Source organism: Mus musculus, chromosome 11 (assembly GCF_000001635.26).
Source record: "Mus musculus strain C57BL/6J chromosome 11, GRCm38.p6 C57BL/6J".
Taxonomy (NCBI): domain Eukaryota; kingdom Metazoa; phylum Chordata; class Mammalia; order Rodentia; family Muridae; genus Mus; species Mus musculus.
In genome coordinates this window covers 113163404-113181858 of record NC_000077.6, presented here as the reverse complement: position 1 = coordinate 113181858, position 18455 = coordinate 113163404, and the positions used below count along the sequence as shown (strand labels likewise).

The following is an 18455-nucleotide window of genomic DNA, read 5'->3' as shown; positions in this document are numbered from 1 at the left end:
TGCTTCATCATTCCTGAGTAGCTATTGGGTACCAGCCTCTGGGACATTCTGAGAGAGGCCCAGAGATAATGGCAGAGAGACAGACAGAAACACACACACACACACACACAACACACACCACACACACACACAACACACACACACACACACACACACACACACACACACACACACACACATACACACACACTTACACCAGCCAGTCTGGTGGGCTAAGAAGCTCCAGGGACGCACACCCCTATCCTCTGCTCTAGGATAAGTGCTGGCCACCGCCTCTGTCTTATCAGGGAGGAAACTCAGACCCTCATGTCACACGGCAAGCCCTCTATCCACTGAGCTGTCTTCCCAGCCTGGAGACAGCCAGGAATTGAAACAGGTCTCTTGCCTGGGAAACCAGTATGTCCTTTATAGATGTCCATCTCTCTTCAATGCGGCTTCCCCTTGGCCCTCTTAGGGACCATCTGGCAACTCAACTCCCATCCTGTACCATAGTTCCCCCTTGGAGTGGTTGTGAGCACCCTCCCCCGCTACCTTGAGTTGCTTTTGAAGTCTATAACCAGAGGACTAGAAGTCTGGCTGTGCACAGTGGTACCTGGGTGGTGACTGGTTTGCTTTTGGCTCCATCAGAACACCCTTCTGAGGCCCCTCCTATAGCGCTGTCTGTGCCTTTCACGTCTGACTTTGTTCGCTTGAGGAACTCAGAGAGCGAGGGCACTAGCCCTCACTGCATCCAGGGTATCCAGCCTGTTGGACTCTTGGCGGCAAACGGGCTAATGGGATGACCTGAGAGGGGTGTTGGTTGCCCTCAGGGCTCAGAGCCTTGTCTTGTCCTGCACTTCCTGCGCTGTCTCTTTATATGCCTCCCACCTTGACTGCCAGAGTTAGAGATGGGACCTCCTCCATCCAGGCTGCTGGGTCTCAAGGCTGAGGGAGAACAGGTGTGTCCTGACCAAAAAAAGTGGGAGACTGGAACACAGTCCAGCCCTGTTTTCAGCCAGGAAGGACTTGGCTCCCCCAGGCTTTGCTCCTGCCCCTCCAAAGTGGCCAGAGGAGGGGTTTTGTGGGAGCAGATGCTGGTAGCACTTGTCCCCAGGCTTATCAGGCAAGCGGAAGCTGACCCCCCCCCCAGGTGACTTTTAAGGCTGCTGTATGTGAAAACTGAGGTGTGATCTACTCCTGTTCCCACCCTCTTCCTCCTCACCAGCCCTACCCCAACCTGAGGACCCCCGGGACGAGGAACCATGTTTGTATCTATCAAAAGGGTATTGAACATCTGGCCTAGGCAAGGGGAGAGGAAATGAACTTGAGCAAAGTGCTGTAGCCAGAACCCCAGACTTCCCAGGGGCTCCCAGGGGCTCCCAGGCAGAGCCCAGGGAAGGAAGCATGAGATGACTCTAGGCTGCACAGAGAGACGGAATGCGCCAGACGCTGACTTGCAGGTGAGGGAGGCCGCTGCCTTCTTAGAGCGGTTCACCCTGAACGTGAGGGATAGTGTTTGCTGTCAGCCTGACTGGATTCAGAGTCACCCAGGAAATGCACTCGTGGGCGTGTGTCTGTGGGAGTTTTTCCAGAGGTCGAACTGCGTGTGGAGGGAAGACTTGCCCATCCTTATCGGCCGGGCTCAGGGTTGACTCATTATGAGAAACTGAGCTGACCCCAGCACGCATCTCTCCTGCTTCCTGATCACAGACGCAGTGCAGCCAGCCGCTTCATGCTTCCGACAGGCCTTCCACACCGCTCCCTTAAAGCGGGATTCAAAGTCAACATCCTCTCCTGTGAGTTGCTTTCACCACAACAGTGAATCAAGTCACTAATACATGGGGGGGGGAGGGGGGGATAGAGGATGAGAGTTTGCAAGAGACGCAGGTGCCTGAGTGGGAGGGCACACACAGGATGCTTGCGCCCCTCCCCACTTCCCGTGTTCGTGTTATAGAGTCCGGACTGGCCAGGTAGACAAAGGTGGGAAGTGTAATCTGGGCAAGTGGCCTGTGGATTGCTCGTCAAAAGGTGACAACCTGAAATCAGGGGCGGGAGGGAGGTGGAGGGACATGTGGGGTGATTTTACGCACTCAGTTGGGGATCTCTCTTCCTGGCCCATGTGTGGGGTTTGTGTTCCCGTTTCTTGGCCCTTTCTCTCCCATTTGTCACTATTGAGACACAGGGTGCTTTTGTTTTGGGGTGTGTCCGTCCGTCCGTCCGTCCATCCGCCCATCCGTGTGTGGCCGTGTGGGTATGTGGAGGCCAGAGGGGACATGTTAGGTACCCTACCTGTTCTATCCCTCTCCCCCTGACTCCTTGAAGACAGCATCTCTCACTGCAGCTAGGCTGTCAGCCGCAAGCCCCCGCAACCATCCTGCCTCCGCATCCCCATGCTAAGGATCCAGGCACCGACACACTCACACCAGGCTCTGTGGGCTTTGAACTCAGGTCCTCATGCCTTTGCAGCAGGCTCTCGCCCTAGCATCTCCCCTGCATGCTGGCTCCATTTATGTCTATGTAGTTATGGATGCTCTATGGTCTGTCTTTCTCTAGTTTACCGTTGGACCCAACTGGGTCCTTGGTACCTGGTTGGAAGCAACACTGGCATCTGTGTGTGGGACTGTGCATTTACAGCAAGGGAGGGGGCACTGGTGAAGGGGCTCCTGATGGGCAGAAGCGCACAGCCAGGAAACAGTATCCATCCAGCCTTGAACCTGGGGCTGTACCGGCACATCTCAGCCTCCATCTTCTCCTCTGCTTTCCAGCTCCACGTCTTTTAAGCCTCTTGGAACACTCTGGCACACAGCTATAGCTTAAGGGCCATTTGTCCCTGTAAGTGGATGTGCAGGCTCTGGGGACCCTTTCTGCATTTCCCCACCCCCTGCTCATGCCGTGCTCCTCCGCTGCAGACCCCCCTGGGGTGTTGGCTTTGGGATGCCTTCTGGGTGCTGATCCTTGGTCCTGCCTTCACAGCCCGGCTCTTCTCTTTGGCCTTCAGAGGGCAGAGTGTTAAGCAAACACCTTCCTCAAAAGAAAAAAGCTGCATTGTCCTCTTCTGAGTTCATGGCCCAGCCTCGAGAGCCAACTGCCCTGGCTTATGGATTGCTAAGTGTGGAACTACTGTGTGTGTGTGTGTGTGTGTGTGTGGGGGGGTTGCAGAGCTTTTAACCCAAAGGGTCATTCCTTTGGGGGTAGGAGCTTGTAGCTGAGAAGTGTCAGGAGGTGAGCAGGCTGCCTATGGGTAGTAGGGCCCTTAGCGCGCACTGTGGGAGAACAGGAGAGTTGCCAGTGGCCTAAGCTGAAACCTACCCAGCGTCTGTCTCCTTGAAAGTCTTGGCAGATGTCCCTATCACATCGCTGTGACAGAGACACAGGGCTCATTCTGCAGGTTCCCATTTTGATACAGAGGCAGGTTTTCTGCCCCATCTCCTTGAGAACAAGCCGCTATTTCCTCGGGCTACCCCGGTGCCTAGGTACTAGGTTTCTAAAGTTTTAATGATTAATCTTTTTGGTTTTGGTTTGTTCTAACAGGGTGGAATGAGAAGCTGTGTGTGTGTGTGTGTGTGTGTGTGTGTGTGCATTACCTTTTTAAAATGTAAATAACAGGAACACAGAGCTAACTCCCATCCTGTCCTGCATTGCTAGGTAACTCCTTAGGCAGTTCCCTGAGACCCCATGAGGTTGGTGGAGAGGGAGAACGGTCCGCTCAGCCAGGCGTGTTCAGCAGTGCCCAAGCGAGACTCGAGGGAAGCCCATGGAGTTGGGCACAGGCCTCCTTCTTATCTTCTGAGCCTGCCACCTCAAACCCAGACAAAAGCTGTCATTTTTTTTTTTTCTAAGCAATCCTCTGTGTCTGAGCTTGGGGACCTCGCTCCAAGATCATCTTCTCTTCCCTCTTCCAGCCGCTCAGCACTGCCTGTCAGCCCTTTGCTCATCCACAGGCAGGTCCTTTCTCCTGCCGGTTCCTCTCGTCCTCTTCTTGGGGTTTCCGGTTTACTCAGCCCTCTTTGTGAACAACTCGGGATAGGCGGTGTCTGTCAAAGCTGGAGGTGAGAGAGATGGGCTGGTCACCAGGGGAGCTGGCCCTGTGTTTGATTCCACACTCCTTACTTCATTGAACACCCAGAACATTCATTGGTCATCTAGGCTCCAACTTTCCTTTGCTTAAATGTCCATTAAAGCAAGAAAACAAAGCCACAACGTGCGCGCGCGCACGCACACACACACACACACACACACACACACCCATCTTTACCCCAGACCTCATGCGTGCTCTGCAGGCTCTCCTTTGCTGCATTCTGTCCCCAGCACTGTTCTGGAGCTGTTGACCTTACTGTCCTGTGAGCGAAATGCTCTCCGTGCAAAGCCTGCCTTCTGATTGGAATCTGGGTACTTCCCTGGCTTGGCTGTCATGTGACCCCATCCTCAGTGGCCTCCGTGACCCCAGGGCAAGGGCAGCCAGCTACAACCCCCAGCCTGCTGTGCTCTGCACCCCTAAGTTGGGGGTGTGTGGCCAGCTGGCTGAATTAAGTAGCTTTTTGATGTTTGGTTTCCATTGTGTTCAGAGGCTGTAAGTTGGTCATACATCGAGGGACACCTGCATGTGGCCGCCTGTCTCTCCCAGCCCTGCAGGCACTGTTGGCTTCAAGACAGTTGTCAGGTCCCCTGCCAGCAAGAGGCTTCTAGATACCAATTGCTGTGACTAGTGAGGCCAGAAGCCTTACGATCTAAAGGAGGGGTCCTGGGTGCCAGAGGGGGTGTTATTATTCAGGGCCCGTGCTTCTTGGATGTGGCCCTCCCTGTTCACGTTTTCCTCTTTTAGGGTCCTCATTAAAAACAAGATTAGAAGTCCCGTTTTACAGCCGTGTTGTTCACAGGAGCAGGTTAACACAACAGAGTCAAACAGTTTCCTTAGCTGGAAAGTGTTCTTTTTACTGAGTTCAAATAAAACTAGACAGTAGCCCTGCGGGCCATGACACGGGCCTCCTCACCACGCTGGGTAGTCAGCCTGGCCTGGCAGTAGCTCCCTGTCCCCTGTACCTGTACCTGTACCTGCTCCCTTACCTGTGGCTTCTTTACAGCCTTTCCAGTCCTCAGGGTCAGCTGTAGTGTCCCCCTGCTGTGGCTCCTGAGACCGAGCCCTTGCCCGGAGACAAAGGTCCCCCAGGACTGGCTGAAGTGTCCCACCTGGTGCTCAGTGCTGGGACCACGATGCTTGGTTGATCACGGCATGAGTGCTCTGAGCACGAGTTCTGCTTGGTCAGTCTCAGAACGGCTGCAGTGTTGGTCTTTGGTTGGTCTTTGTATGGCATGTTCTCTGGAGCAAAGCACATGGTTCTTTATATTTTGTCTCTGTTCATTGGGACTTGCATGGGCTGTGACAGACCTATTCTTGCGGTTGACACGGTGCCACCCTCTGCTAGGGAGTCATTTTGGGCAGGTTGTTTTTTGACAAGAGACTCTATGAAATAAAAAGTAAATTTAAGTCCAGGGCATCCAGACTGTTGGGGTATGGCGCCCTCTAGTGTCCAGGTAGCATCATCACAATTGCATCTCTAAATCTACCCGTTTTCTGCTGTACTGAAAATCCGGCCCTTCCCTTTCTCACTGGGGTTGAACAGTGCTTTAGAAAAGTCTGGTGCACACCTTTAATCCCAGCACTCGGGAGGCAGAGGCAGGTGGATTTCTGAGTTCGAGGCCAGCCTGGTCTACAAAGTGAGTTCCAGGACAGCCAGGGCTATACAGAGAGACCCTGTCTCGAAAAGCCCCCCCCCCCCAAAAGTCTCAGACTATTAAGTATATCGAAGAAGGGGCCTTTGGGTGCTAACGTTCAGTATGTGCCCCCCACCCATACCCACGCGCAAATGGTGACTTCTCCGCTGTGTTATTTCTGCAGGACTGGCCTGGTGGCAGGGACGTCAGCCTTGCCTAGGTGGGTGGGAGAGGGTTATGGCTTCCCTGATCCAGGAACTCTGCCTCCCAGCATTCTGCTTGCAAGTCAGTGTGGACTCCCTGTGGAGCCAGGGATGGGACCTAAAGCACGCGGGAGATAAATGCTTGGCCACCGAGTCCACCGAGTCCCCATCTATGGACAAAGGGAGTCTGGGAATGTTGCAAAGAGATGTGTGTAAGAAAATGTTTGCTATGTGGGTGATTGGCATACGTAGGAGCAAGTAGAGCATATGGTACATGTCTGACTCCTCTTTGCGGGCCTCCAGGAACCTGCTGATTGGTCACTCCAGCAGCTGGATGTGAGTCTACATCCTGAGGCTTGCAGCTAGGATATCTGGGACCTTTTATCCTGTTAAGTTTTGTACTTCCACACGTGGAGCCCATTCAGGGCCAGGGCCAGGGCCAGGTCATCCAGACTCTTGGGGTATGGCGCCCTCTAGTGTCCAGGTAGCATCATTACAAATGCATCTCTAAATCTACCAGTTTTCTGCTGTATTGAAAATCCTGCCCTTCCCTGTCTCACGGGGGTTGGACAGTGCTTAGTAAAGTCTCAGACTGTTAAGTATATCTATGCCTCCTCTCATACCGGAGGTGTTAAAGGCAGTTTTCAAACAATGTTATATTTATGAGCAAGAATAAGGGCAGGAGTGGCTGCCCTTATCTATCAAGGATGGCTGTGAGTTTAAGCTCAGTTGTAAAACACTTGCCTAGGATCTGTGCAGTGCAAAGTTTTATCCTCGGAACAAACCAATCATTAATCAATAAGTCAATCAAATAACAAATCAAGAAAGAAAAACTAAGATAAAGCCACTGAAAGAGCTAGGGTAAAATACTTGGCCACAGCCTTTGCCGTGGCTGGGCTGACCAGAATACAATTTAGTATCCTCTAGAAAATTCTTGATCTATCTTTAGATAAAAGATTCACGTACCCATCACTGCTTTAGATGGCCATGTGGGGATCCTGAGTGTCAGACATCATCACTAAGAACTGTGGTATACAGGGAACACATTGGTGGCTGTTGGGGGTGGTGGTAGATGCCTTTGGAAAACCTTGAAGCTTAGACCCCACTTGGTGTCATCTCAGTCAGTTGGAGGGGATTGGCTCCGCCCACCTCTGAGCTTTGGGCTCAATAGCTGTGGTGCTGGGCCCAGAACCTGGTGTTTATGGAAGCCCCTCCTCCACCCCACCCCCACTGTGGTAGTCCCGGTGGCCTCGGAACCCCACTGGTCTAGGTAAGGGAGGTGGAAGTCTCTCCTTTCGCTTCCCTCTATGAACGAGAGGTTGGCAGCAGGCTTGTCAGCAGTAGGCTTGTGGGGACCTGTGACGAGTGTCGCACACATTAGGAGGACCATCCTGTTTTCCAGATCGCTGGAGTGCAGATGTCTTTTGCTGCTGAATGGCAAAGGCTGGCATCCTCATGAGAAAACCAACCCCGGCCTTGGCCAGGGAACTCCATAGCTTTGCTCTGCCCCAGCATGACTGTCCTCAATAGACAGCTGGACCTGACCTACCAGGAGCGTGACTCTGTACTCCTTTGTTCGAGCCTTTGGCTGCTATAGTGCTGTGGTATCAAGAAAAAAGTTGAAAGGGGTTCATCAGAAACACCCAGTCTATCATAGAAAACCCTAGGGCGGAGCATGACTTTGCCTCTTACAGCTCTGTGGCTTCCTCTTGGGTACAGAGGGCTGTGTGTTTGCCCTGACAACAAGATAACCCACTGTAGGGCGTTCCTGGAACCAGCCATTGGTTGGGGACTCTTTCCAGGACCAAATTTTAGGTTTTGTGGGAGCTCTAGCCTTTCCTTTCAGACCCCAGCTACAGCACACAGCAGTTGGTCATTAAGGCTTCTGTGGTTGCCATGGTGAGAGAGCCTCTTCTGCTGGCCTGGGCCTGTGGGATTGAACAAGGAGACATAGCCCACATTCTTTGAAGTGATTTTCACTGGTTAATCTGCTCTGCTTCAATCTCTAGGTTCTCTGTGTGTGTGTGTGTGTGTGTGTGTGTGTGTGTGTGTATGTGTGTGTGTGTATGTGTGTATGTGTGTGTGTGTATGTGTGTGTGTGTGTGTGTGTGTATGTGTGTGTGTGTGTGTGTGTGTATGTGTATGTGTGTATGTGTGTGTGTGTGTGTGTGTATGTGTGTGTGTGTATGTGTGTGTGTGTGTGTGTATGTGTGTGTGTGTATGTGTGTGTGTGTGTGTGTGTGTGTGTGTATGTGTGTGTGTGTGTGTGTGTGTGTGTGTGTATGTGTGTGTGTGTATGTGTGTGTGTGTGTATGTGTGTGTGTGTGTGTGTGTGTATGTGTGTGTGTGTGTGTGTGTGTGTGTGTGTGTGTGTTGTCATAGCTGAGCCATGCACAGGGTCACCTGGGCAGTCAGGTTCTGAAGCTGGAGCATCTGAGGTTTAAAAGGTGAGGGTCCTAGAACATGCCTGTCACCTCTTAATCGCGTTCTCACGCCCGGCCAGGAAAGACGCAACAGACCAGAATCTTCTGCGGCAAAACTTTATTGCTTACATCTTTGGGAGCCAGGAGGGCAAGCGCCCAGCGCCCAGCCCCAAAAAACGAAAAGCCCCTTCTATTACATCTTTAGGAGCCAGAGCTCCGGCGCGCGCGCTCTATTGTTTACATCTTTAGGCAGCGAGCGAGCGCAGGGCGCGCAGAGCCAGAGAGATGCCAGCGAGAGAGAAATGGCGGAAACCCCGTCCCCTTTTTTAGGAGAGTTATATTTCGCCTAGGACGCATCACTCCCTGATTGGCTGCAGCCCATGGCCGAGCTGACGGTCACGGGAAAGGTAGAGTACAAGTAGTCATAAAATACCCTTGGCACATGCGCAGATTATTTGTTTACCACTTAGAACACAGGATGTCAGCGCCATCTTGTGACGGCGAATGTGGGGGCGGCTCCCAACAGTCACCCATCCATTAGTGGCTCATGTGTTCTTAAGACAAACTCAGCAGGCTGTACCTGTCCAGAGTGAGTATAATGATCTGTTGCAGTGGATCCCAGCGTGTGGTGGGTCGGGGTGGGGCCGGCAGAGTTTGGACAGGAGTGCAGAGCTGTTTTGCCAGTTTCTGCTAAAGCCCTGTGGATGAAGAGCCTGCTAACTCCAAAGAGATGGACCCCAGTCCTACTCTTAGAGTCCCCACTGCAGAGGTCCAGGTAGGCCCCTTACTTCTATGCCCACAAATACCTGGGCTAAAGGAAAGGCATTGGCCAGCGTGTAACAAATCTGGCGGGCAGGGAAGGTTTATAAAAGAAAACCCAGGAGCCGGGAGCGGTTGCCATCCCCTGGTCTGCATCTGCAGGCTCTGTCGCCACCTAGTGGTGCGTGTGTGTATATCAGCCTCACAGGTCTGTCTCATCCTGGGTCTCATCTTGGCAAGGTCTCATCTGTCTAAGGATTGTCGCTTAAGGGGGTCGAACAGGGACACATGGGTGTCATCTGTAGGCCCAGTCTCAGATAAGGCACAGGGAGTGTTTGTCAAGGAACATGAGCGTCAGGGTCAGCGATGGACCACACATACTCTTAAAAGTAAGATGGGGGCTGGAGTGAGGGCTCAGCAGTTGGCTGCTCTTCCAAGCGGTGCTGAGTTCAATTCCCAACACCCACATGGTGGTTCACAATTGTTTCTCACCCTAGTCCCATGGGATCCTCTGCTAGGCATGCATGCATATAAAACACCCATATATAAAAAGTCCACACCTACATAAATATTTAAGAAAAGTAAGATGACTGTGCCAACTTTGCTTAGAGAGAGAGAGAGAGAGAGAGAGAGAGAGAGAGAGAGAGAGGATCACTGTAGGATTGTGTGTGCGCGCTGTGTGTGGGTGCTGTGTGTGTGGGGGGCTGTGGACGGTAAAGGACCTGGCTCTTTATTATTGCTCTTAGCCAGAACATTAGGGGAAGGATCCAGCTACCATTCCTGACAGCCGCTGCACTGTCTGATAGTCTCGCCTGCTGTCACTCCAGGCACGTGTGTAAAGATTCCTCTCTCCCTTTCTTTTATCCTTTTTGCTTTATTTTGAGGAAAGGTTTCCCTGTGTGTTGCAAGCTGGCCTGGAATTCATTATATAGACCAGTTACATACATACATACATACACACACACACACACACACACACACATACACACACACACTCACACCTACACAGCAGACACACTCATACAGAGCAAGCTAGCCTTGAATTCATTATATAGACCAGAAAACACACACAGACACACAGACACACAGACACACACACTCACACAGAGCAATCTGGCCTTGAGCTCATTATATAGACCAGAACACACACACACACAGACACACACACACACACAGCAATCTGGCCTTGAGCTCATTATATAGACCAGAACACACACACACACACCTACACAGCAGACACAAACACTCATACAGAGCAAGCTAGCCTTGAATTCATTATATAGACCAGAAAACACACACAGACACACACACACACAGACACACACACACAGACACACACACTCACACAGAGCAATCTGGCTTTGAGCTCATTATATAGACCAGAACACACACACACAGACACACACACACAGAGCAATCTGGCCTTGAGCTCATTATATAGACCAGAACACACACACACACACACACACACACACACACACACACACACAGAGCTATTGCTATTTTTCCATCTCCATTTCTCCATTTTCTGGTCATTAGAAGACGTCTTGGTCTTATCATCAGGAGAGTGATTCCCCATTTCCTGAGGGGTGCATGTGTATGTGCATGTGTGTGCGCTCGTGTTTGTGTGTATCATAGGCATTACCTTTAGTTCTGCTATAAGGAAGCCTTGCGTTTCCCTCCTGGTTATTTACCAGTCCTTTCCCCCCTGTTCTGTGTCTGTGTGGCCACATGGCCCCCTGTCAAAGCGGCCTCACTCTTGTCCTGGCTGCAGCAGTTCCTCTGAGGCTGGAGTGATGTCAGGTGTCAAGTGTGAGTTTCTCATTCTTTTATACTCTTAGTCGCCAGCATTTGGGCCTGGGCTTTCTGGTGATGGGTGTGAGATTCCTGAAGGGGTCTCACTGGAGTTTTACTCGCAGTGGGCCACAGCGATGCCCCTTGGCAGTAACTGGGGACTTAACGTGACTGCAGTAGCAGCAGGGACCCAGCTTGACCCTGGACAGGGCATGTGAGTGTTCCCTTGGCGGGGTCACTGCCCCCCACCACTCACCCCAGCTTTGTCTTCCACAGAGCACTGCAGGTCACGTGTGTGGATCACTTGCCTGATGTCTGAGACACTGCGGGCAGGCAGAGGCACTGGGGGCCTGAGACCCCAGCCAGTGGCTTCAGTAGCCTGCTCTTCCTCGGTCTGAGAACTCGCCCAGAAGCTGTCACTGATGTGATTGCAGGAACGCAGGGTGGCTGGGATGTCACATGCTGCCTCCTGAAGGAGGAGGAGGGGACGTCAGGGTCACGTTAGAAGGCTGCCTGTTGTATTAATCCACTGAAGGCAGGTCAGTCCATCTCCAGGTTGACAGATGAGGAGGCTGTCAGAGAGAAAGAGCAGAATACGGTGTGTCCCAGAGCAGGTAGAAGAGCCAGGAAGCAAACTCAGGCCACCAGGCTCCGGGAGTCCTGCTCTTACCTAATTAGGACGGGAGCCCTGTGTCAGCCCCCCACCCCCACCCCAAGTCATGTTGTGACCCTGTATTCTGGACCAGAGCTGACCTCAGGGGTCACATTTGATGCCTGCCTTCTTGGACTGTGGTGTAACAGGCCTACCATGGAAGGCTTACCTTGTGATTACTTTCAAATGAGAGTGATTAATGTTTGCTGCGCAATAATAAACGTGCTTTGAAAGCAGGAGATGCCTCCCGAGTGACCTCCGGTGAGTTTTGTAAGTCACCTAGAAAGCTGAAAGAACCCAGGGAGGGCCAAAGGCAGTTGAAAAGCCATCTCGGGGTTCTGAGATGCTCTGGTCCTCTGCAGGCTCCCCAAGTCCTTCCAGAAGGACGGGGACCCCCACCTCCTATGCACCCAGGGTGTTGCTCACCTCTAGAGTCAGCCATGTGCTGAGAGGTGAAGGAACAACAGCTCGGGGCTCAGGCCTGGGCATGCGGGGTGGGATATCCTGCAGTGGTTCACTGCCTTCAATAGACTGAGGCTTGGCTTTGCACGGAGACAAAGAACCTTCTAGAATGAAGGCACTGTCCGTAGGGAATGACCTAGATAGTCCCCGCAGGTCCTGAGTGGGCAGGTAGGTCTCCCTTGTCCAGGCTCATCCTGAAGAATAGAGCTGACTCCCTCTAGGACGTAGCCTTCCAGAGGGCTGTGGCTGTGGCTGTGTGTGTGGCTGTGGCTTTCTGCTTTGTGGTTGTAAAGGATGTTTTCCTAATATAAAGAATCCTTACCTTCCTCACAGGTGACATCCCCAGTGTCACCTGTTTAGGCACGGTGACAATATCCTTGGGAACAGGATCATTCCGGATCCCTTTTATTAGGGTGCTCACTCATCCTGTTCCCAAGGACTCCACCCTCTGACCACCTCCTCCTAACTCCGTCATCACAGGTACCAGGCACGCCACATGTGGATTTCAGGGAACACAGACACAGTGTAGTGCAGTTCTCACCGTAGGCTACACCTGTCATGATGTCATAGAGAAACAACTTCTGGGTCAACACCTTATAATCACCTGAAGCACCTTAACCAGACAGAATATCCTGCTTAATCGGAGCCAAGTAAAATACTGTGTGTGTGTGTGTGTGTGTGTGTGTGTGTGAGAGAGAGAGAGAGAGAGGGGGGGGGGAGCGAAGGGAGAGAGGGAGAGAGAGACAGACACAGAGAGAGAGACACACACACACAGACACACAGAGAGACACACACATGAGACACAGACAGACAGACAGACAGACAGAGAGAACACCTTGGTTTCAGGATACGTAGATTCTGGATAAGGCTCATATGCCCTACAAGGACTGAGGAAGGGCCCAATGTTTGTCTGTTCATCAAAGCTGAGAAAACCTTTCCCTGAGCATCCCCGAGGATCAAGGTTCCCAGGAGGCCATAATTGATTCCAGTGACAGGAGATGAGACCGGGCTGGGGACATGGCTCCGTTGGTAGAGGGTTTGTCTAGCATGCACAGGGCCCTGGGTTCGAGTCTCAGTACCACATAAAACCCAGGGTAGTGACAGTCCCAGCACTTCAGGGGTGCAGGCAGGAGGACCAGGAGTTCAAGGCCATCCTTGGTTTCATAGGATTGCACTAGCCTGGGCTATATGAGACCCGTCTCAGGAATGACATTAGCAGAGGGAAGAGGCTTATGGGGCTCAGTCCAAGGGACGCAGGTGTGTGTGCCCAGAGGCTCCATGGGATAGGCTGCCCAGTGTCATAGCCGCAGAGTTCTTCAGGCTTCGGTACCTGCGATGCTGTTTACCCTCCATTTCAGAGCTCTGATGATGCAAAAATGAACGGGCTCAGAATGCTTCCCCAAAGACTGATCGAAAAGATTCCAGAATATATTAAGCTAAATAAGAACCTTATTAATATTAGTTAATAAGCTGCTCCTTTGAAACAATCACTCAAAAGTACATCTGAGACACGCTCTTTCTTCACCTGTTTCTGTTCACCCCCAAAGTGCCATCATTACCCCAGAGCGACATTGCTATACCCGAAACTGGTGAAGGGCATGCTGGGTGGGTGGGTTGGCCCCTGGGGTATCCATGTTCCCAAAGGGTTTACCTTGTAAGAGAGACAGGAATTCAGTTATGCTGCAGGGTTCAGATGGGGCTGTGAGTGGGAAGTGTACATCATGCAGGACTTACAGGAGGAGGTGACATTTGTTTGGGGTTTTGAAGTTGACATGCAGAAAGAGGGAAAGGGGAAGGGTGACCTGACAGACGCCCTGTTTGGGGAGTTGGAATGTTGAGGATAACGTTGGGGGAAGGTAGATGAAGTGGGTACAGGGTCTGATGATCTCAACCTCTGTGGCAGAGCTGGAACTGCAAACCAGCAGGAGAGGGTAGCGCGGGACCAAGCCAGGTTTTGAGCAGAAAGTAGCAAGATCTGAGATAATTGAGGTGGGGTCAACGAGGGGAGGTGTTACTGTACTGGAAAAGCTGGTCAGAGGTCCAAGAGCCAGACTAGCAACCCATCAAGGCAGGGAGGGGCGATTCTAGTGCTTCTGGGTCCAGGGAGATGGCTGGACCCACCTAGCAAGGAAGGGGTGGCGTGGGCAAGGTCAGCTTTAGAGAAGGTGCATTCTGGGCGATCTCATCCTACAGGGCGCAGACCAGACGGCGAGGTGACTGAGGGCCTAGGACTGAGGGACAGACCCAGCTCGGGGCCTGATAAGGCAGCCGTTGGGAGCCCTGTTCTGCACCAGCATCCCGCTAAACCTTGACATTACACGTCCCTCAGCTTCGGTCCCTCAGCTTCGTCCTGCTGAGTGGTCCCCATTATGTGGAGAAGCCAGAGAGGGTGTCTAGACAGCAGACGCTCATGTGATACTTCATGAGGGCTCGGATGAAGCCCAGCCTGTAGCTGTCTTTGTCACCGTGGTCTGACTTCCCTGCTGCGCACTGGCAGTTTATGAAGCAGGTGACTTGTGAGCATAGAGCATCCACAAAAGTGAGAAGGAGACAAGGAAATGTTATGTCGCTGTGTTCCGAGGCTTCCGAGAACAGCTGTTTCTGGGAGATGGCTCGGTGGGTAAAGTGTTGGCTCTGGAGGCAGGAGGACCCAGCCAGAGCCCTAAGATCTGCTTAAAAGCCAGGCAAGGCAGGGTTATGCTCTTGGCTGCTGTAATACCAGCACTGGGGAGGCAGAGACTGGACACATCACACACACACACACACACACACACACACACACACACACACACACACAACGAGCTCACTGGCCAGCCAGCCTAGGAAAATCGGTGAGCCTGCTGGTTTACTAAGAGACCCTTATCTCAAGAACCAAGGCAGAGATCAGCAGAAGAAAATGCCCAAAGTGGACTTCTGTCCTCCACACACGCAGGCACACACGCAGGCACACACGCCCCCCCCCCAACACATGTATACACTCGCACAAGCATGCAAGTGTGTTTCTGCAAGTGGGAATGTCAGAGCTATGAGCCTCCAGGGGAGGGAGGGTTGAGAACAGTTTCTTTGTATCTGGCAGTTGGGGTGTCATTGAATAACCTTGAGTCCTGGCAGCTCCAAGGGCGAGCTGGGCACGCTGGCCTGGAAGTCAATTGCAGAAGCCAGAGCAGGGAGGGGCCCATGCAGAAGGTGCTTCCGGGAGGGAGGCCTAAGATTGGTGTGGGAGTGAAGCTAGAAAGGGCAGGGTCCACCCTGAAGGCCTCAGCCCCTCACCTGCACAATCTCTCATGCCCAAACCTAGCTAGGCATTTCTAGCCAGCTCTGTCTGCAAAGATGCCCCTCCCTCTTGAAAAATGTGCACATCTCTGTCTGATAAAACCTTGTTCCCCCTGGAGGGAGAGAAAGGAGGGAGGGAGGGAGGGAGGGAGGGAGGGAGGGAGGATGGCGTCTGGAGGCAGGAAGCCAGTGTTGGAATCCAGGCCTGGCTTTGTCCCTCTCCAATGGGCAGCTAGGGGTAGGGTGTTTCATTTCTGGGTTCTGCCTTTCCTATAGAAAAAGATCATAAAAAGAACCCATCTCCTAAGGTTGTGGTGAAAGCTGAACAAGGTCCTGTGTGCAGTGGAGCCAGCACTAGGACAGAGATTGCATGTGCAGAGCCAGCACTAGGACAGAGGGCGCCCCACTGTTCTGTCCGCCTTTACACAGCACTGCCCCCTCTCATGTCTGCAACTCTATTTTCTGCTGGAAACGGTATCAGAATATATTAAGTAGAAAATTTCAGAAATAAAGAATTTGTAAATATTGAGTGATTTTTTTAACACCCCCCCCCCAGTGTATTGTTATAATTATTCTGGTTGTTTAATAGTTATTGATAATCTCTTAATTTGCTTTTCATACTAAATTCTATCATAGTTATAAATGTGCAGGAAAATAATATAATTAGGTCTTCAGATATACACTGGTCTGGAACACTCCTCTATTTGCAAAGTATGTGTTTTTATTTTTGTGTTTTGAGTCCTTCTTGGACTGTAATTTGACTCCAAGGACCAGATCTGTCCCAGGAGGCACTTGGAATTAAATGCTGAGTTCCAGAAGGGAGTGTTAAAGCCATGGCCTGTCAGGGCTGCAGGCGGCAACTCCCACTCGGAGGCTCCATTCCTTCCCACAGCCTGGACTCGCAGCTGCCTTGCTGTCTCTCTGTTGCCCCATCCCTGCATAATTCAGGCAGGCTGATAGGCCTGCTACTCAGGTGGTGCCCTCTCTGCCCCATAGCTCTTGAGAAACCTGTAGGCTCTGAGCACATTGCTAGAGGAGAGGGCGGTGCCTGGGTTATGACCTCTCTCAGAGTTGGAACAGGGTCTCCGAACATCCTCCAGGGCAGATTCCAGGTCAGCCCTGGAGGGTGTCGCATGCCTTGACAGATGGTGTCCGGCTGTAGGCTCCTGCCCCACGTCCTGGAATGAAGGCTTGGCAGCCCTGTTTTCTCCAGGGACAGTTGACACTGGGAACCCTGGACATTGTCCCTGAGCTCAGGGCATGCGTCTCGCGACCATTCGCAAACTGACCACTTGATGGCGCTGTGGCTCCACCGTGTGCCTGCTTTCTCCTCCGGGCCCCTGGCTGAGCTGCAGTGGTCATCCAGGCGCCCGACTGTGCCCTGGCTGCTGGTGGGGCGCAGCGCCTGACGCCTGCCCGTTCTGCTTGAGCACAAATGCAGAGCTCAGAGCTAGTTTCTCCTGCAGCGAAGGAAGTTTGGGGTGTTGGTATTGTGTTCTGTGCTGTGTGTTCCTGCAGCTTCCCCAGCAGCGGGTCAGACGCCCTAGTGTGCTAAAGAACGGTTTAGAGCCATCTGCATCCTGACCTGGTGGTGATCACTGTCTTTGGGGCAGAAGTGATAGCTAGTCTGAACTCTTGTCTAGAGTTTGTACTTAGGAGAGAAAGCTAGCTAAACACAGAATGGAAGAAGGGTAGGAAGAGGAGGAAGAAGAGGAAGAGGAGGAGGAGAAGGAGGAGAAGGGGGGGGCGGGGGAAGAAGAGGAGGAAGGAGGAGAGATTGGAAACTCTTTCCTAGATGAGCTTTGCAGTCATTCTGTGTCAAACCCTTCAAGGGGCGACCGAAAACAAAGAGCCTCCGTGAGTTTGCCTTAGAAATAGTTCTCTCCGAGGTCTATTCTGGTTGCACAAATGTGTACCCCTTCCACCCCTGAGCAGGGTCACTTCATTCATTCCGTTTTCAGTGCACACCCACTCACTGCGGAGCCAAGGGGTTTCCTCACAAGCTTGTTTGTAGATGTTGTTTTAAAAGCACGTCCTTCTTTGGGGTTTCTGTACGCAGAGGCAGGGGTTTGGGTCACCCGGGTCTCACTGAAGCTATGGTTTGGGGGGGGGGGAGGGGGGCGGGGGGCGTTTGGAAGAAGGTGATAAGATTGTCTCTTACAGGGAAAGCCAAATGAAGAGCTAAGCTCCTGATTGGAAGTGCTTTCCTTTTTGTAGCTCCATTTAAGACCAGGACTGTTCTCAGGAAAACAGAGTAGGTTCTGAGTTCAGGCCTCTCTTCTGGGGCTCCTCTCCCAGAAGCCCTCTGTCTCTGTGGAGGTCAGAGCCTTTCCCAGCTGCCTGGGCCAGTGACTGAGAGGCGAGTCCCAGGGGTCACTGCACCAGACCCTTGCCCCCCTGGAACAAATGCAGCCGGCTGGTGGGGGTGGGGGTGGGGGCTGGGGGCTGGGCTGCTCCTCCTAGATCTGCCTGCCCCTAGGGCCAGGCACAGTGTGGGGCCTGAGCTAGACTTGTCCAGAGGCAGGCAGGGCTAAGGGAGGTTGTGACCCCACCCCAGCTGGGGAGGGCAGTGGGAAAGGAGGAACCTGGAGAAGCTGTCCTAGCCAAGCAGGCTAACTCCCAGCTTCCCCTGGGCCAGAGGGCCCCCTGTCGCCTGGCAAAGGACAATTTGTACTTTTATTCTTACGCTATCCTAAGGCTCACTCACCTGCAAGTGTACTATCTGGTGCCTCACAGAGGCTCAGGAGTTGTGTGGCTTCTCAAAAAAGAGAAAGGAGACCACGGAAAGAGAGGCAGGAACGGAAAGGAGACCCACCATCAGTCACTGCAGCACGTGGACCCCCATGATAGCCCAGGAAAGCCCAGCGTGTCCGCTGTGTCCACACGGCCCCGAGCAGCTCTGTGCGAATGTGGCTCTTCAGCCATGCAGAGCTCTTGATTACCAAGACAGGAACTCACAGACACTCACAGTTCAGGTTTCAAGATGGAATACATCCATTTCAGTTACAGGGTGTGTGTGAAGAGCATGGAGTTGGTGGCCAGTCTCTTCCCTATATTAGAGTTCTGGAATCCATCTTGAGTTGGTTTTTGTCTACGGGACGGAGTTTCCTAAAAGACCATTGGTTACAGAAGTGCTTCCTGTGAGATAAGAGCTTTGCTTCGGTCTTGCTGTTTAGTCCTCCCAAGACCCCAGCAACT

General features: G+C 52.4%; 2 long non-coding RNA genes across 2 annotated transcripts in view; both read left to right on the top strand.

Annotated features, from left to right (window-relative positions):
* Window positions 1-18455, top strand: part of 2610035D17Rik (RIKEN cDNA 2610035D17 gene) — a 157933-nt gene that overhangs the window by 19980 nt on the left and 119498 nt on the right. The gene's annotated exons all lie outside the window — the stretch shown is intronic.
* The window catches only part of LOC115487747, a 54394-nt gene continuing 44714 nt past the window's right edge, over window positions 8776-18455 (top strand). Inside the window, exon 1 of the long non-coding RNA XR_003949613.1 lies at window positions 8776-8906. This is a non-coding gene — a long non-coding RNA (uncharacterized LOC115487747). The remainder of the gene's footprint in view (window positions 8907-18455) is intronic.